The sequence below is a fragment of the Nicotiana tabacum genome, chromosome 15 (assembly GCF_000715075.1).
Source record: "Nicotiana tabacum cultivar K326 chromosome 15, ASM71507v2, whole genome shotgun sequence".
In the NCBI taxonomy this organism is placed as follows: domain Eukaryota; kingdom Viridiplantae; phylum Streptophyta; class Magnoliopsida; order Solanales; family Solanaceae; genus Nicotiana; species Nicotiana tabacum.
Window position 1 is genome coordinate 18045120 of NC_134094.1, and position 10358 is coordinate 18055477.

Genomic DNA, 10358 nt, shown 5'->3' on the forward strand with positions numbered 1-10358 from the left:
TTTGAGGTTAATCGGAGTTGGTTTGGTATGTTTCGGCATTAGTTTTGAAAGTTAGAAGTTCATAAGTTCATTAGGCTTGAATCGATGCACGATTCATGATTTTAGTATTGTTTGATGTGATTTGATGTCTCGAGTAAGTTCGTATGATATTTTAGGACTTGTTGATATGTTTGGTTGAGGTCACGGGGGTCTCGGGTATGATTCAGACCATGTTCGGCGCAATTCGTAACTTGAAGACTGCTAATTTTTGTTAGTGTTGGTTTCCTTATATGCGATCGCAAGTGGAGGATCACAATCGCGAAGAGTATTTTGGGTAGCTTGGATTTTGTTCTATGGGATCACAAAAGGATGTCTGCGATCGCGGAGCTTTGGCTTTCAGTGTATCGCGAATGCGTGGGTTAAGTCCCACTCGCGAAGAGGAAAGGAAAAAGCTGGGGATTCCATCTATTGTTCTTTGCGATCGCATGAGGCTGTCCGTGATCGCGTAGGTCAGGGATATTTGGTCACCGCATTCGCGACCTGGTTTGTGCGTTCGCGTAGAAGGATTTGGGCTACTGAAGATTTTGTTGTTTGCGATCGCGAAGGAAATACCGTGATCGCAATGTGTAATCACTGGGCTACAGTGTTAAATACCAAAATCGAGCATATTTTGAGCTAGAGACCTCGGATTTGGGCGATTCTTGAACGAATTTTCAAGCAGTTGATTAGGGTAAGTGATTCTAACTCGGAATTTGTTAAATTACATGTATCTATCATTATTTCTATCATTTAATTATTGTTTTGGGTTGGAAAAATTGGGGAAAATTCATATGCTAGAATTTGAGGATTTGAAGGTCGAATTGTGATTGGATTTGTGTAATTTTGGTGTGGTTGGACTCGTGAATGGGTATTCAGGTTTTGTTAATTTTTCCGGATTCCGAGACGTGGGCACGGGGTTGACTTTTTGACTTTCATTATAGAACTTAGTTTTTTCAAATGAAATTGATTCCTATAGCTTGAGTTGACTGTATCGAGTTGTTTTGTGGCTAGATGTGAGTCGTTCAGAGGAAGGTTCGCGAGGCAAGGACACGTTGGAGTAGAGATTTACACGATTTAAGATAAGTAACACTTCTAAACATGGTTCTTAGGGTATGAATCTTTGAATTACGTGTATGTGGCTGGTGTTGATGTGATGCACATGCTAGGTGACAGGCGTGTGGGTGTGTACCGTAGGAATTATGACTCGGTCGATTCTGTGGAACTGTGCAGTCAAATAATCATGTCTTTTTCCATATATTCTCCATGTGTCAGAGAAATTGAGTTGGGATTCATGTTAGAAATGATGCTTAGGCGATATGATGGTAATATTGGGACTCACAGAGGTCGTGTTGCTGTTGAATTACTTACCTAATTTGAAATTATGCACTCAGTCACATGTATCATTTGCATATCATATCTCAGTGTCTTTTGCCATATAGTGATACATCATATCATCATTGTTCAGGCTGATTGTCATGATATTCGTGAGCCTAAGAGACTTGAGAGATTGGTGACTGAGTAAGGTTGGGGGCCTGATTGTGAGGATATTTATGGGATCTAGCTGCACAACGCAACAGACTTTATTGATTCATGCCATGATTGACTTCTTTTAGCGCTTGGGTAGGATCCACCCATCCGGAGTCTGACTTAACAATAGTAAGGACAGGTACCTACTGAGTGCGAATGCTGAATGCGAGTGCTGAGCACGAGTGCCGAGCGATCGAGAGGATTGAGTGACTGTGAAGACTGAGTGACTGTGAGGATTGAGCGACTATGAGGATTGAGTGACTGGAGGACTTAGTGAATTGATACTTCGAGAGTATGCATATAATTTTATCACTGCGTTGCATTATAGTTGACATGCATAATTGACATGTAGATATAGAGATGTATCATTCCTCATTTCAGTCACACTTGGCATATTTTATCTATTTTGAGCTTAAATTGATAAACTTGGAAGCAGGTCTACATTTCTATACTGATAATTCTGTATTTGGACTGTACCTGTTGAGCTCATTACTGTTTTCAGCCTAAGGTTAGTCTTGTTACTTATTGAGTACATTGGGACGGTTGTACTCATACTATACTGGGCACTTCTTGTGCAGATCCAAGTACTTCCGGGTATAGATGCTGCTAGCTTTTAGAGATTTATCTGTCGGAGACTATCGAGGTAGCTGCCTTGGCGTCCGTTGAGTTTGACTCTCCTTATTTTTCATTTTCTTGTGCTGTTCTATCTTTCTAGGCAGTATTTTTATCAGTCAAACTATGTTGTCATTTAGATTCTCATGTACTTAGTGACACCCGAATTTTAGGGAAATATTGTATTAAGTCGCAGTTTTTTTATCAGTATTTATGAGATTTAACTCTTAAGCTTATTTTATTATGTTTTCAAACTTAAAGATGCGTGGCTTTCTTGTGATTGTCGGCTTGCCTAGTTTTGCGATAGGCACCATCACGACATGTGAGATTTGGGTCGTGACATGTTCGTATCAGTGCCTAGGTTACATAGGTCTCACGAGTCATGAGCAGGTTTAGTAGAGTCTTATGAATCGGTACAGAGACATCTGTACTTATCTTCGAGAGGCTGCCAAACCATTAGGATAACATTGATTTCCTGTATTTTTGTTGTGCGAATATTTTGATTGCGGAAACTAAACTTCTATTATTCTATTCTCTAACAGATGGTGAGGACGCAGGCTACTGAATTCGGCGGACGACCACTAGTACCTCCAACTAGGGCCAGGAGAGGCCGGGGCCACGGTAGAGGCTGAGGTGCAGCTCGTACAGCAGCTGGAGCAGCACCTGTAGACCCACCAGCTGCTCCAGCTCAGGAGCAGATTCCAGATGTGGTTGAGCTGATGGGACCAGCTCAGCCACCAGCTGTGCCCATTGTGATTCCAGGCCTTTAGGAGGCTCTATCCCAGATATTGACTGTTTGCACTACCCTTGCTCAGGCAATTTCAGTTCCGGTTGCGCCAGCATTTTTTCAGGCCAGGGGAGGTGCTCGAACTCCCGCCACCCGTACTATAGAGCAGGTGATGCAGGGACTTCAGATACCGAGGGTATTACCAATCCAACCGGTTGCAGTTGCTCAGGCCCAGGTGGGTCCCATTATGATTGATGAGGAGCATAAAAGACTAGAGAGGTTTCGGAGGTTCAAGACTCCAACATTCAGTGGGGCTGAGTCAGAGGATGCTTAGGACTTCATGGATAGGTGCTAGAGGATTATTCGCACGGCGGGTATTCTGCAGACTAGTAGGGTCTCATTTACTACTTTTCAGCTGACAGGGTCAGCCTTTAGATGGTGGGAGGCCTATGAGTGGAGCAGGCCAACCGATGTTGCACCACTTTCATGGCACGAGTTCTCCGTCCTCTACCTGGAGAAGTTTGTGCCATCGACCCGTAGGGAGGAGTTGCGTAGGCAGTTTGAGTAGCTACGCCAGGAGGATATGTCCGTGACCCAGTACGACATGAGATTTTCAGAGTTGGATCGTCACGCGATCTAGTTGGTTCCCACGGAGAGGGAAAGGATTAGGAGGTTCATTGATGGCCTCATCTATAGATTGCATTTTGTTATGACTCGGGAGAATGCATTAGGTGCTAGGTTCGACGAGGTGTTTGATATTGCTCGATGGGTAGAGTCTGTCCGTAGTCAGGAACGTGAGAAGAGGGAGGCCAAAAGGCCTTGTGGTTCGGGTGGTTTCAGCGGTGTTCCTTCTGGGGGGCTGTCCTACCATAGCAGGGCCCGACCTTATAGGCCTGCTCAAATGCCTCATCCGGTTCATTGTGGTGCATCAGTTAGCCTTGGTTCATACAATACCCGTCTAGGTCAGTCATCGCTTAGTGCTCTCCTATCTTAGAGTTCATCCCGTGCTCTATCGGTTCAGGGTTCATCTCTGCCAGGTCCTTCAAGTACTTATTCTGGTTCTCGAGTCTCGATTTAGTCCCCACCACCAGCGGGGTGTTGCTTCGAGTGTGGGGTGTTGCTTCGAGTGCGGGGAGTTTAGGCATGTGTAAAGACAGTGTCCCCATCGCTTTGGAAGTCCAGTTCAGCAGAAGGGTCAGGCGGTGACTTTTGCACTAGTTACTTCACCACCCGCCCAACCAGCTCGGGGTTGGGCTCAGGCAGCTAGAGGGGGATGACGATTAGGTGGTCAGGCTCGATTCTATGTTATTCCTGCCAGGCTAGAGGCAGTTGCTTCAGATGCAGTGATCACAGATATTGTTTCAGTGTGCCACAAAGATGCTTCCACATTATTTGACCTTGGTTCAACTTATTTTTATATATCATCCTATTTTACTCATTATTTGGATATGCCACATGAGTCCTTAGTTTTACCTGTTCGTGTATCTACGCTGGTGGGCGATACTATTGTTGTGGACCATGTGTATCGGTCGTGTGTGGTGACCATTAGAGGATTGGAGACTAGAGTTGATCTCTTATTACTTAGTATGGTTGATTTCGACGTGATTTTGGGTATGGATTGGTTGTATCCATGCCATGCTATTCTAGATTGTCACGCTAAGACTGTGACGTTGGCGATGCCGGGGTTGCCAAGGATCGAGTGGAGAGGTTCACTAAATTATATTCCCAGCAGGGTGATTTCATATCTGAAGGCCCAACGGATGGTTGGAAAGGGGTGTCTGTCATATTTGGCCTTTGTCAAAGATGTTGGTGCTGATACTCCTACTATTGATTCTGTTCCAGTTGTGCGAGACTTTCCGGATGTGCTTCCTGCAGATCTGTCGGGCATTCCACTCGATATGGTTATTGATTTTTGTATTGACTTGGTGCCGGGCACTCATCCCATTTCTAATCCTCCGTATCGTATGGCACCAGCAGAGTTGAAGGAATTGAAGTAGCAACTTCTTGATAAGGGGTTCATTAGGCCTAGTGTGTCGCCTTGGGGTGCACCGGTTCTGTTTGTGAAGAAGAAAGATGGTACTATGCAGATGTGCATCGACTATAGGCAATTGAACAAAGTTACAATTAAGAATAAGTATCCTTTCCCGCACATTGATGATTTATTTGACCAACTCCAGGGAGCGAGGTTGTTCTCTAAGATTGATTTGAGTTCTAGGTATCACCAGTTGAAGATTTGGGACTCAAATATTCTAAAGACGGCATTCAGGACCCGTTATGAGTTCCTTGTGATGTCTTTTGGGCTGACCAACGCCCCAGCAGCATTTATGCATCTGATGAACAGTGTATTTCCATTCGTATCTTGTTTCATTTGTCATAATATTTAATAATGATATCCTAGTGTACCACGTAGCTAGGAAGAGCATGCACACCATTTGTCACAACCCAAAAATTCCACCACAGGCATCGCGATGGAACCTAGTTTCTAAGGCTAGGTAAGCCGATTTCAGTTACATTTTTAAGCCTTTTTTTTTGAATTAAATAATTAATCAAAACTAACAACGGAACAAATATAAAAAAAATACAAGCTCCCAAGATTGGTAGTACTGAGTCACGAACTCTAATTGAATACATGGAATGATCACGAGGACCGAATATGCAATACTGTTTGATTACAAATTAACAGTACAATGAAATGAAAAGACCCCAAGTGACTGCGACGACCAAACAACTCTACCTTGAATCCTTACGATCCCGCGTTAACTCTACTCAAGTTCGATCTCTCCAATACCTGGCTCGGCACAAAAATGTGCAGAAGTGTAGTATGAGTACACCACGGTCGGTACCCAGTAAGTATCAAGACTAACCTCAATGGAGTAGAGACGAGGTACAGTCTAGACACTCACTAGTCTAATAACCTGTGCAATATAATATACAAAATAATAGGAAACATATAACATCAAGCCAACATAAAACAACCAATGATATGCGAAGTAGGACAATAAAATCACCATTTAATATCGCTCAACAATTAATAAATACAATTACACCCAGTTAAATCAGGTTCTTCAATTAAATATCTTTCACATATAATTCTTACAAATAAAACTCTTTTTCAAATATAATTTGATCGAATAAATATCTTTCAAATATTATTTGTTCGTATAATTCTTCTTGAATAAAAATCCTTTCAAATAAATATTTTGAATATAATTCTTTCTATTAAAGAGTCAACATGTGACACCTCATTTCAAAATCATTAAAATACGGGTCTGAGCCCATTTTCATATTTTTCGTAAACACGGGTCAACCCATTTTCATATTTTTGGTAAACACGTGATGCCCATAATTAAATCATCATATTTCTCCGGCACCTCATGCCCTCATTTCATATCACAACTGCACGAACAATTCAAGTGGCAAATATCATTATCATTTCATCACAGCACCTCGTGCCCACATTTCATAACACAACTGCACGACAATTCACATGCCAAATATCCTCATTATTTACTCACGACACCTCGTGCCCATATTTTATTTTATAATCCGCCTGACGATAGCCACAGGCTCTCAATTTCAACATAAATCAGATTGTTATCAATTTACCAACAACAAGACAAATTGCACAAGGTATAAAAATAAACACAGAAAAATCACAACATCACATGAAAATCATCAACACTACAACCCCACATCATCACATATCATCCCTGACAATAGCTACCATTAACGCTCCTATTGCCACCCTTATCACTCATATAGCCACCCTTATCGCTTCGCCCAGACAATATCAATAGCCACCCTTATCGCTCCTATCGCCACCCTTATTGCTCCTATAACTACCCTTATCGCTCCGTCCAGACCATATTCCAACAAGCACAACTACAGTGAAATGCCACCCTTATACCCACATAATATCAATGGTAAAATACCACCCTTATATCCTCAAAATAATAATTAACACAACACAACAATTTACATGGGAAATTATCACGGCAACATACCAAAATCAATTCATATCACAATTTTTCCAATGGCCACAACCAAATTCCAAAGCTACAACCAAGTCAATTAATTTCACAACAAATAGCCAAAAGCTCCACACAATGTATACAACACCCAAAAATAATCAATAGAGATAGAAATTACTCAACATAAAGCAAAGTCTTTATTAAATTCAAATTTTTAATAATTATATAAACACCTCTTCTTAAGCTCATTTAATTAATTATTTGCAAAGGAAAAATTCATAATGAAATTAAATTCCAATAATTATCAAACCAATAAATTCACGAAATTACATAAATAATCAAGTAACAATCGCATCAAATTGTCATATAACAACAGATTTAACAACAACAAGGATTTAGGCACGACAAATAGATGATTAAATATATACCAATAATTATCCAATTTACCACACAATATGCTCAAGACTTTAACTCAATAATGCTCAAGCCGAGTACGTACTCGTCAGCTCGCGTACACGGTTTTCACATTCCACAAATGGCATATAAGACTCGATGTCTAAGGGATAATTCCCCCACTCGAGGTTAAGCAAGATACTTACCTTTTTGAAGTTGTGCCAATATTCTAAAATCGCCTTCTTGCTTGAATTGACCTCCAGACCACTCAAATCTATCCAAATTAATTGCATAACTTCATTAAAATTCATCGGAAACAATTTCCGATAATAATACATCGACTTAAAATTTTATTCTAAAAAGTCAACAAAAGTTAACGTGGGGCCCGCCTCGCGGAACCCGACATAAGTTTTATGAAATTTGAACACCCATTCCGATACGAGTTCAACCATACCAATTTTATCGAATTCCAATAACAACTCGACTTCCAATTTTAAATTTTCGTTTTTGGAAGAGCTTGGAAAAATCTTGATTTCCTCCATTTAAATCCGATTTAAATGATAAATATAATCATGGATTCATGAAATATAAACACATTAGGATATAGAACACTTATCCAAGTCAAAGTCGTGAAGAACTCCTCCAAAATCGCCCAAAAGCCGAGCTCCAAAATCTCAATCGAAAATGACAAAGTCACTAATTTTTGGTCCTTATGTTGCTGCCCAGTTTCGCACCTGCAGGTACTGTTCACGCACCCGTGAGCACTGTTCACGCACCTGCGAAAAAACAGCAAGCTGCCCAGAAATTCCAGCAGCTTTTCTTCAAATCCGAATTGATCCGTTAACCTTCCGAAATTCACCCAAGGCCCTCGGAACCTCAACCAAATATACTAACACGCCCCAAAATACAATACAAACTTAGTCGAGGCTTTAAATCACGTCAAACACCGCCGAATGTACGATCGCGTATCGAATCGAATTATAAGTTTTCAAATTTTCCAACTTCTATATTTTGCGCCGAAACGTATCAAATCAATACGGCATAAATTCAAATTTTGCACACAAGTCATAATTGACTTAATGGAGCTATTTTCATTTCCAGAATCGAAATCCAACCTCGTTATAAATAATTCACCCTTCGGTCGGACTTTTCCAAAATCTTATATTTTCCAACTTTCGCCAAAATGTGTCAAATTGTCCTACAGACATCAAAATCCAAATCCGAACATACGCCTAAGTCCAAAATCATCAAACAAAGCTATTGCCATCCTTGAGATTCTATTTCGGGGTCGTTTGCTCAAAAGTCAACTCTCCGGTCAACTCTTTCCATTTAATCTTCTAAATAAGAATTGCTGTTTTAATTAAATTTTGAATCTTTAGTAAATCAAACTCGACCACACCCGCGGGTCATTAATGGGACGAGGCATTAATTCATAAAATGACACTGAACGGGGTATTAATTCTTAAAACGACAAGTCGGGTCGTTACATTCTCCACCTCTTAAACAAACGTTCGTCCTCGAACGTTCTAAGAATTATTCTGAGGTTACCAAATTGATGATTTTACTTTTACACATATATTCACGATTGATTCCATGCTACCGCATTTGAGATAAGCCCGACAATACCATGTCATTTGAGATTATTTCTTCTATCCATATTTGTAAACTTTAAGACTAATTTCTTATACTCTAAACCTTTTCAAAAGGCTTTATTTTCACAACAACGCACGGTTTTAGTCTTAACCGGCTATAGCAACTCGTGCCTACGCATGCATCAGCCTTCTTGATAGTGTGGAAGTAATTCAAAAATTTTCTAGGGTGTTACATTCTTCCCCGCTTAGGATCATTCGCCCTCAAATACTTAACATAATTTATCTCTTCTTTCGCACATATCAATCTCCCAATTTTTTTCTAACTCCCAAATTTTTCAGAAATTTCCACAGAGTCTCCCCTGTAATTGGGCCTAACCACATGCCAGAGTAATACCAAAACTACTCCTAACAACACATCCACATCCACAACCCAACAAAACACCACAATGTATATATCAATAACACTAATCTCAGCATTACAAGCACTGTATTATCACAATGATATCAGGATATGAAGCACATCATGTGTATGCTCATCACCACATCTCTGGTCTTAAAAGCCGTTCATATTTAATTCCAGCATCATCAATTAATCTCATATTAACCACCACCTTATTTTAAATTTTCACAACACTGACAATAGAATGTGAGGCATGAAGACCTCATGATTACTTACTCGGATTAATGAGTCACATTTAATGCAACATGGGCACTCATCTCAGAGGCTAAAACGCAATATTTATAACACGAATATGGCTGAATATGCACAGAAAATATATAAGAATTATCAAATAAGCCTAACATGCATGACTCCCTATTAATACTATTGTACAATTAAATTTCACAAAAGGAAAATTTTAAACTCATAAATATTTCCCCATAAGGACCTCGTCCTTACATAACTTCCACCGCGGCTTGTATCCCGATTTAAGTATTTCACATCATGTAAAAATACGAGCATCTCGTCCTCAACTCCGAATCACAAGTATGTTGCACATTGTGCCAGCTGAAATTTTCAATTTTCTTTCTTTCTTCTTTTCAATATATTTCATAAACCATTTTCACAACATATAATGAACCCTCATACCGGTAGAGCATATAATTCATAAAATTTGGAATCAATTATTCCGAAACACATTAAACCCACTGTAATGAATAATAAAAATTACTTTTGGACTTATAGCCCTCAATGGTATACAAAAATATAATGACAGACACAGGCACACATTTTCAAATCTCCAATAGGGATAAGCATATAAGTGGGTCACAAATTTACGAAGCTCACCCATAACTGGAGCATAATAGGAGGACTCACCTCAATATTCAGATCCAAATCAAACTAATGGAAGATATTCTTTTATAACAATTCGGGATTGTACCTGTAACGACACTATCTGGTGTATCGGCCTCAGCCAAAACATATCGATTATATCAATGGGTCGGGCCTCCACCTCTTAGGTGCCCACTACCCGCATGTCCTTCACCCCTAGCTGACTGTGCACGTGGAGTATTAACAGG